This window comes from Trichechus manatus, unplaced genomic scaffold (genome assembly GCF_000243295.1).
Source record: "Trichechus manatus latirostris isolate Lorelei unplaced genomic scaffold, TriManLat1.0 scaffold00172, whole genome shotgun sequence".
In the NCBI taxonomy this organism is placed as follows: domain Eukaryota; kingdom Metazoa; phylum Chordata; class Mammalia; order Sirenia; family Trichechidae; genus Trichechus; species Trichechus manatus.
The window spans coordinates 1191169-1200649 of record NW_004444108.1 but is presented as its reverse complement, the minus strand read 5'-3'; the positions used below and the strand labels follow the sequence as shown (position 1 = coordinate 1200649).

Below are 9481 nucleotides of genomic sequence, written 5' to 3'. Positions count from 1 at the left end.
TGTTCAGAGTCTCAGGTTTTTAGTTTAAAATGTTGATTCCACTGAAAAGCAGGTCCTGTATGAGAATTCCAGTTTGACAGTTGTTTGGCAAGCAGCTATACACAAATCCTGTTAATGTTTCCTGAAATAATTAGGAATTCACACACACACAGTTTGAAAGCAGACCTTTACATAAAGTGGGGCTGATCATCCATTCAATCACAGAATCATGCCAACATTTTCACTAAATTCAAAATCAATGGAATTGGATTAGAAAGCCCAGTAAGTAGACAAACCTGTGATTTTATGCCAGTAAATCTATTGCTTTAAAATATTTTGAAAGATCCTGTCTGCTTCCCTCATTCTTTTGACCTCTAGTTAGAAAAAAAAACAGAAGAAAAGGCAGCCAACTTTTCTCCTTATGACTACTTGTTTAAGGCAGCCAGTGGGCTCCTTCGCACTTATATAACAGCCATCAGTTTTCTCTTCTCATATCTAGAGACAGAAATGCTTAAAACAAACACAACACCAAGAACAAAACAATGAGATTAAACTTGATGGGTAGATTGGAATTGGCACATAGTTTAATGGGAAAAAGAGTCCCTGTAGTGCAAGGTAGGCTTAGCTGAAAGAGAAAAAAAATCCTAAATGCATGGCATTCTGGGAATTGAAGTTATTCATGTATTTTTCTCTTTTCCTCTAGCGTATCATAGTTCTAGGAAACGAGTAAAGTATTGTGGTAGGCCAGAGTTTAGTTGCCATGATCTCCACTCCCTGATGCTATTCCTGTGAGTATGTTATCTTACATAGCAAAAGGGAATTAAGTTTGCCAATGAAATAAAGATTACTATTTAACTGACCTTATGATAGGGCGATTATTATCCATCGTCTCTCTGGGTCAGCCCAATGTAATCAATCACCTATGGCTCTTAGAAATGGAAGAGGAAGAAAGAAAAGTCAACCACAGAGATGGGACAATGGAAGAAAAGCAGGAGCAGGGCTTCAAAATGGTTCATTCTGATTCAAACCCCTGCTGAGAATTTGCATTTCCACCCCAGATATACTGAATCAGAATCTACATTTTAGCAAGATCCCCAGGTGGTTCTTACGTGTAATAAATTTTGAGAACCACTGCTCTACTAGTGGAGCCCTAGTGGCGTAATGGTTAAGAGCTACAGCTGCTAACCAAAAGGTCGGCCGTTTGAATCCACCAAGTACACCTTGGAAATCGTATGGGCCATTTCTACTCTGTTCTATAGGGTCTCAAGGAGTCAGAATTGACTCAATGGCAACAGGTTTGGGTTATTTTTTTTTAATGGTTCTGAGAATTGGTCCCTAACCAGCAGACTTATTATCTCCTGGGAACTTGTTGCTATGTGCTTTTGAGTCGGTTCCAACTCTTAGCGACCCTATGTACAACAGAATGAAACACTTCCCAGTCTGCACCATCCTCATAATTGTTGCTGTGTTTGAGTCCATTGTTGCAGCCACTGTGTCAATCCATCTCGCTGAGGGTCTTCCTCTTTTTTTCTGACCCTCTCCTTTACCAAGCATGATGTCCTTCTCCAGGGACAGATCCCTCCTATTAACATGTCCAAAGTACATGAGACGAAGTCTCGCTATCCTTGCTTCTAAGCAGCATTCTGGCTATACCTCCTCTGAGACAGATTTGTTCATTCTTCTGGCAGTCTATGGTATATTCAATATTCTTTGCCATCACCACAATTCAAAGGTATCAGTTCTTCTTTGGTTTTCCTTATTCATTGTCCAGCTTTTGCGTGCATACGAGGCTATTGAAAATACCATGGCTTGGGTCAGGTGCATCTTACTCCTCCAAGTGACATCTTTGCTTTTTAACACTTGAAAGAAGTCTTTTGCAGCAAATTTGCCCAATGTAATATGTAGTTTGATTTCTTCACTTTCGCTTCCATGGGTGTTGACTGTGGATCCATGAAATGGATCCATGACAACTTCAGTATTTTCTCCATTCATCAGGAACTTGTTAGAAATGTAAATTCTTAGCAGGGTTTGAACCAGAACAAACTGGTTTGAAGCCCTGAGCAGGATAGAAAAGACATGAGAAGGACTTGACCCACCATTGTTGGCTTTGAGAAAATAAACGGGGAAGGGCCATAAGCCAAGGAATGAGGGTGGTCCCTAGAAGCTGAGAATATCCCTCAACCAACAAGCAGAAAGGAAATGCAGGATTTCTGTCCTACAACTTCAAGGAACTCAATTCTGCCAGTTTGAATGCGCAAGGAAAACAGATTCTCCCCAGAGCCTCCGGAAAAGAACACAGCCTTGCCAAGATCTTTATTTTAGCTCAGTTAGACTTATGTCAGACTTCTGACTTCCAGAACTGTAAAACAGTAAATTTGTACTGTTTTCAGCTGCTAAATTTGTGGTGATTTGTTACAGCAGCAATTAAAAAAAAAAACTAATGCAAGTGTTCAATCAGCAGACAAGTGGACACAGAACCTGTGCAAGGGAACGTATATATTAACTTCTTTTGGCAAATTTTAGTCTGGAGTAATCTCTCCTCATTTAGGAATTAGTTACCAGAAGGAAAAAAAATGAGGTCTACACAAGTCAGATTCCCTACAATAATGATTTATTACAAGGACAAGTGGCGTGAAATAGGGCACACCTTTGGTAAATGAGGAAAACCTGAGAACAAATCACTCTCCTTTGTCGTTTGCATAACTCATAAGTAACTCACCCTCCGACTAATTGTCCAACTCTTTCTCAACAGATTCATCAGTCTTCTCAATTTTCCTGGTCTAAATTTTGGGGGGTGGGGGTAGCAAGATGTGTGGCTTGACTAATTAGCTTCACTGTACCTCATTGTGAGGCTGAGCTCTTAGCACCATGTCAATCCATGGTTCTTTGACATCTACGTGATCACTCTTGGCACAAGGACCTACCCATGGTCCATTCAGAGTGTATCTTTGCCTGTTATGTTTTCCTCATCTAAGAGCTATTGGGAAAGAAAATTGGGCATGACCAAAACACTGGCTGACGAAAACAATATAAGGTTTAGGAAATAATATTACAGACATTAGAAGAAAAAAGCATTATTCTGAAAATACAGAGCAGGGGCAGATTTCTGAAAATGAGCTTCTGGAAGAAGCATAAGAAAATTTTTGAAAAACATACAACAATCTCAGTAGGATTCCAGAAGGCATGTTGTTAGGTGCCATTAAGTCAGTTCCCTACTCATGGCGACTCTGTGTATTTTTTTTTTTTTTTTTTTTTTTGTGCATGGTGTCGCCATGAGTAGGGGCGACTGCATGGCAGCTAACAACAAGGATTCACACAAAATTGTAGTGTGGCTGAAGCGGCGAGGCGGGAGAAAGCCATATTTGTTTGGAAAAAGGAAATTATTTTCCTCTTAAATTGATTTTAAAAATTATTTGACACATCTCCTCCCCCCAACATAAATAAGTGTTAAGTCTATCTACGGGGAGGTCAGCTTCCTATTACTTTACAGGGGCGGAAGGGTAGTGTTGTATTTCCACTGCATTTCAAACAGCTCCTGCCACTGCTCTTCCCAGTGAATGTTAGCTGCGTGAGAATGAAGATGTCTGATCCAGTCAAGCTTGCAGCGCCTGGAGCTACCACTCGTGCAGTGCGAAATTACTCAGGATATCGTCAAGCCTGGCAACCAGTACATGTCCGGCCTCAGGCGCGCAACTGGCACACCGTCTTCCTGGAAGAGATGAACCTCGCCCGGTCACCACACGAAGCAGGCACGCGCAGACTGCCACAGCCCTGGATGGCGTCCACACGCGAAAGTTCCAGGGCAACACGCTTTAAGCTACCAAAGAACTTTTGAATCTAAAAGCAGCTACTTTAGCCTAGTAGTGTGTTTTTAATAACCCTGGGTGGAGGAAAGGGTGGATGTAGTTAATCTTTGATCACCTCCCACGAATATTACCCTGTAACGGTTTCTACCACTAATTTCTGTAATGAGCAGTTCTACATTCTCGTACTCTATCCCCAATCTCCCGATTGCACTCACATACATGACTGCGACTGGACCCGGCAGAGTAACCAAGGAATCGCTAGGGTGCATGAAGATAGCATGGAGTTATGCAAAAAAACCTTTTCTTTAACGAGCTCAAAACCCTTTCTCGATCACGTGGGTGGTTCTGAAAAGAGCCTTTGGGTTTTGTTGCACGGATGAGGTGTAACCGCCTCACGTAGAGCTGATGTACTTGGTGACGGCCCTGATGCCCTCGGACAAGGCGTGCTTGGCCAGCTCCCTGGGCAGCATCAGGCACAGGACAGTCTGCATCTCCCAAGAGATGATGGTGACGTGCTTGTTGTAGTGCAGAAGGTCTCACAGACCATGCCCTGGAAGATGACGTTAACGAAGGGGTTTATGATGCTCATGGCCTTGGACGAGATGCGGGTGTCCAGGAGCACCTGCTTCAGCACCTTGTACCCATAAATGGAGTAGCTCTCCTTGCAGCTGTGTTTGTGTTTCTTGTCATGTTTCTTTGGGCTTTGGTGACAGCCTTCATAGAGCCTTTTTTGGGTGCAGGAGCTGATTTGGACGGATCAGGCATGAAGGCTGGTGTCTCCAAACAAGAAAGTGCATTAAATACAAATGAGTCTATCCGTACGTCTTGGATTCAAATGAAAGATTAAGAGTTCTAATACCTGATAAGATAAAACTTTGCCAAGTCATCGCTGGGGAAGGCATATGCAAATTAGGGGATGCCAGTTTCCTGGAAGACATAACCTTTGGGAAAAAGCAGACATTCTTAAGAAGTGAAAGTGTTGAAATGGGGAAAAAAGCTAGATGAGATTAAAAAGAGATGATATCAAGGAATCAAAAAATACAATAGCAGAATTCAAATATACATTTCTAGAATTAAAGAGAAGAATTAATACTATAGAAATATCAACATCTGATGTGAAAGACATACTACAAAGGGATGAAAACAAGTAAATGTATATATGTAAGGTAGAAAATACAGGCCCAAGCCAAACCTCCCAAATCTTCCCACTATGTTATCTGGGATTCAGGATCTGTCACCAGAATCTTCCCCATATTCATCCCTTACTGAAATGTTTCTTGAAGGCAATACCTCCCTTACAACCTACCCATGTCAAAGCTACCTTTATCTTACAGACCATGTATCTCAGTGCACAGAGATAGTTCAGGTTTTTCTTTCTTCCCCCATTGCTGTTTACAAACCATGTTTGGCCCTTTTTCTTTCACAAACCTAAGACTATGCCATTTGCTTCCATCACTTGCACGTTATCTTTTTTTTTTTTTTTCCTTAAACAAGGAACACTGTCTTCCTCTCCACCAGTACATCTGCAATTATTCTTAATGGTATATACACTCACTTGTATAATTCCCCTTGCCTTTCAGTTATTTGACATTTCAAGCTCCAGTGATCTTTTTCTTTATCCCACATTTTCATCAAATCATGGAAATACCCTTGATTTTGTTACAGCAACAATTGTCCCACATCCAAAATTATCTGACGATCACCTCTTTTTCTTCTAGCTCACCTAACCTAAATCTCCCTGCCGTCAATCCCTTAAGGGCCCTGAGAGTTCCAATCCTGTAACCCAACTACATTTTCGGCATTAGTCATACTTCTTATCACTTTACTCAATACTCTGCCCAAGTTCTAGAACTCTTGATTCTCCATCCATCTAAAACATTTTCCTCCAGTCTCCACTATCTATCCCTTTGTACAAATAAACAATGAAGCAATAATTTTTAAGCCTTCTTTTCCTTAACCCCCATAGCTAATCCATGAGCAAGTCTTGTCATGTATATCTCCAAAATATGTCCAAAATCCAGCCACTGCCCTCTCTAATTCAACTCTGGAACCATCCTGGTTCAAGAGACCACCTGACACTTCTGTATGAGACCCTCTCAACTCAACTGCTGTAGGAGGCCCCTAACTGAATTTTCTGCTTCTTCTCTTGCCTCTTTATAATCATTCTTGACATAGTAACATAGATATATATTTTGAAAATGTAGATCAGATCTTATCTTTCGACTTTGTAAAACATTTCAACGGCTTTTCATTTCAAACTCTCCATGTCCTAATGAGATCCTTTGTGATTTGAGCCCGTCCTGAACTCAGCTCCTACCACTTTACTTTGCATTCCTATGCTCCAGAGGTCCTAGCTTTCTTCCATTCCTTTGAACACTCCATACCCCTTAGACCTCTGCTCAAATTTTACCTCTTCAGAAAGAACTTTTCTTATCACTGTCTTCAAAATTAACTTTTCCAAGGAATACAGGGATTGAAAAATCAAGGTTTATTCATTCATATTATAAAGTTAACACACATTTATTATTAAAATATTGAAAAAAAAGTTAGATTAAAAGAAAAAAATCACCCCTTTTTTATACAACCAGCAACTTATACAACCTTCCTTCCCACCAGCATTTTCTATTAACTTACTCCTTTTTTTCTTGTTTATGTATTTGTTTACTTGTTTATTGTCCACCTTTCCCTGCTACTATGTAAGATCTATGGAAAAAAGAATCTTTCTATGTTGATCACGGTAGCATCTCCAATATCTACAACAGTGCCTGACACAGAGTGCCTGCTACTCAATAATAGACCAGAAAATTTAGAATGGAAATGTAATTAAATATACAATTGGAGAAAACTTTCCAGAGTTGAAAAATAATCTGAATATTCATATTAAAAGTTCTCAAATATATAAAGAAAAACATCCTTCACATAGAAGAAATTTTTGAAAAGGTTGCAAACGAAGAATAAAAACAGGCTTGACTTAGACTTTCCCATTGCAACAATAGGAGCCAAACAATAGTGGGGTACTATCTACAGAGTATGGAAAAGGATGGCTGTGGTTTCAAGTTTATATCCAGCTTAATTTTCTTCCATGTGACAATGCTACTGAAGGGCACTCTCAGATATGTAATGGCTCAGGAAGGTTACCAGCAACCACTTTGAATGATTGATAAATAAATGAATAAATGAAATAAGGGATGAATAAAAAATCAGGACACAAGAATAAAAAGACTTTTAAAAGAGACAGCTTCAGGAGCCAAGCTGAGCTCCTTGTTGTTAGGCACATTTTGTAGCCTCATAAAATATGGCTGAGTACTTTCCTACAACCTATTTTGTGTACCAGGAATTATTTTCTTGTTTTATGTACTTTACATTTCAAAATGAAATACCTTGCCAACCTTGATAAACAATTAAAAGGATAATTGGTTCTAGTTATTTCCAAACTTGTCAAACTATTTTTGTCATTGTGGCACTGTGCTGGGAGAGCTAAGAAGTAAAATCTTTTTTTTTTTTTTTTTCCTTCCACATAAGAAGAGATTCACAGAGCTCTATAATGGCAATTTTCATTATCTAAAAACTTAATAATTTCCATTATCTTTGAATGACCTCAAACACTAAGCTACTTCTATTTTAACTGGGAGAAACTAATAAATCACCCTGTGGCAGATGCTGCCTGTCATCAACAGAATTCTCTATGTCACTTATTATGTCATTGACTATGAATACTCTTTCATTAACAATACTGGATGAAAAATTATCTCAGCTGTGTTAAGTATATACAAAGACAAAAGAGCTTCAAGGAAATTAGCCAAAATATTAGTGTTAATGCTGAATGATAAAATTATGCATTTTTTGTTTGCTTTACTCTTTACAATTTTCTACATTTTTTTCTATTCTTTGACTATCATTGTGTTTATGATCAGTCAGGTCTTATAGATGACATTTTATGTATACTATTTGATCACAATTAGGTAGAAAAATGCATAGCAAGAGACTTGAGAGGATAGAAATCAATACATTAATGGTTGTATAAAAAAGATGATTTTTTTCTTCCTTTTAATCTAAATTTTATAATATTTTTATAATAATATGTGTTAATTTTAATATGAATGAATACCTTGATTTTAAAATCCTTGTATTCCCTGGGAAAGTTAACAAATCAAGCTGTAATCAGCTGCTTTACATTTCAGTGTGAATAAAGAAATTGAGAGTAGGATTAATATGGGTGGTGAAGTAGAACAGAGGGAGAAAAGACTGGAAGGGAGAGAAGGGCATTCAGGAGTAAGAAGTTTCCAGAAGGCAGGGACGAGTGTAGAGAAGACAGAATAGAGAGGCTAAGAGAAAACACAGTTTTTTTAAAGTAATGCTTAGTGTAGAAAGTTTAGAAAGTGCAGGAAACTATTATATATAGTATATATAGTAACTGTTATATAAGTACATATATATAGCATAATTCCATCTCACAGAGATACTTTTCCTTTCATATTTTTAAGCATGATTGAGCTATTTACTTTACTTTTCAATTTCGCTTAAGACTGAATTAATTTTGTTTAAGGCAAAACAGCATGAGATTCAAAATAGTCAGACTGGTATTTTTGACAATATTAAAGATACATTTTACAATAGTTCATTTATTCATTCATCTTCTACTAGGCACTTTTTTAACAAGTCAGAATTGACTCAACAGCAATGGGTTTGGTTTGTTTTTTTTTTTTTTTACTAGGCACTGGAGTACCATATTAGCAAGATACATCTGGATTTTAAATACTAGTATGAGTATGAGTAGGGATAATAAAAGGTAAACATAATCAAGATAATTTTAGATATTGATAAATGCTATGAAGAAAATAAAACAGGTTCACATAATAGAGACAAAATAAGGGAATTGGAATTTGATATGAATCTAGGGGCCATCTGCATAACTCCTGAGTTAAATATCTAATAAATATTGATTTTCTCAGAATTTATGTCCAATACACTGTGCTTAGTGAGATGAGAAATTATAAGAAAAAATTGCTGTCCTTTTTGGGACCCACAATCTAGCAGGTACACTTATATTTTAATCCAGTGGATTTCCAGACCAGAAACATCAGCGCTACAAATGTTTGTTAGAAATACAAAGTCTCAGGCTTCACCCCAGAATCACTGAATCAAGGACTAGGGGTAGGGGCCAGCAATCTGTGTTTTCTGATGCACATTAAAGAAAACCAAAACCAAATCCACTGCCGTCGAACGAATTCCAACTCATAGCGATCCTATAGGACAGAGTAGAACTACTCCATAGAGTTTCCAAGGCTGTAAATCTTTACGGAAGCAGACCGCCACATCTTTATGCTGCATAATGGCTAGTGGGTTCGAACCACTGACCTTTATGTTTGCAGCTGAGCACTTAACCACTGTGCCACCAGTGCTCTTTAGCATTTAAGAAACACCACCTTAATCCCTCTCCAGCTGAATCTACTAACTAGAACCAATTTTCTCACCCCAGCTAACTGCAAATTACTAACAATTTAAATATGTTCCCTTTTCTCTCTCCTTATTTAGGACTTCTCAGAAAATCAAGGATGCTATCTATTGGCTCAAATAGTCTGAAAAGCATACAGTTTCTTCTCTGAATCTGTAGAGAAGAGCACAGCCTTCCCTTCAGAAATAACTCTGCAAAGTGACTGATTACCATGCTGCCAGAGGGGCGTGCAGGGGAGGCA

The 9481-nt window shown here is 38.4% G+C and overlaps 1 pseudogene; it reads right to left on the bottom strand.

The window, feature by feature from the left end:
- Positions 1-4124: 4124 nt before the first annotated feature.
- LOC101351182 (histone H2B type 2-E-like) lies at positions 4125-4550 on the bottom strand (annotated as a pseudogene).
- Between the last annotated feature and the right edge of the window lie 4931 nt (positions 4551-9481).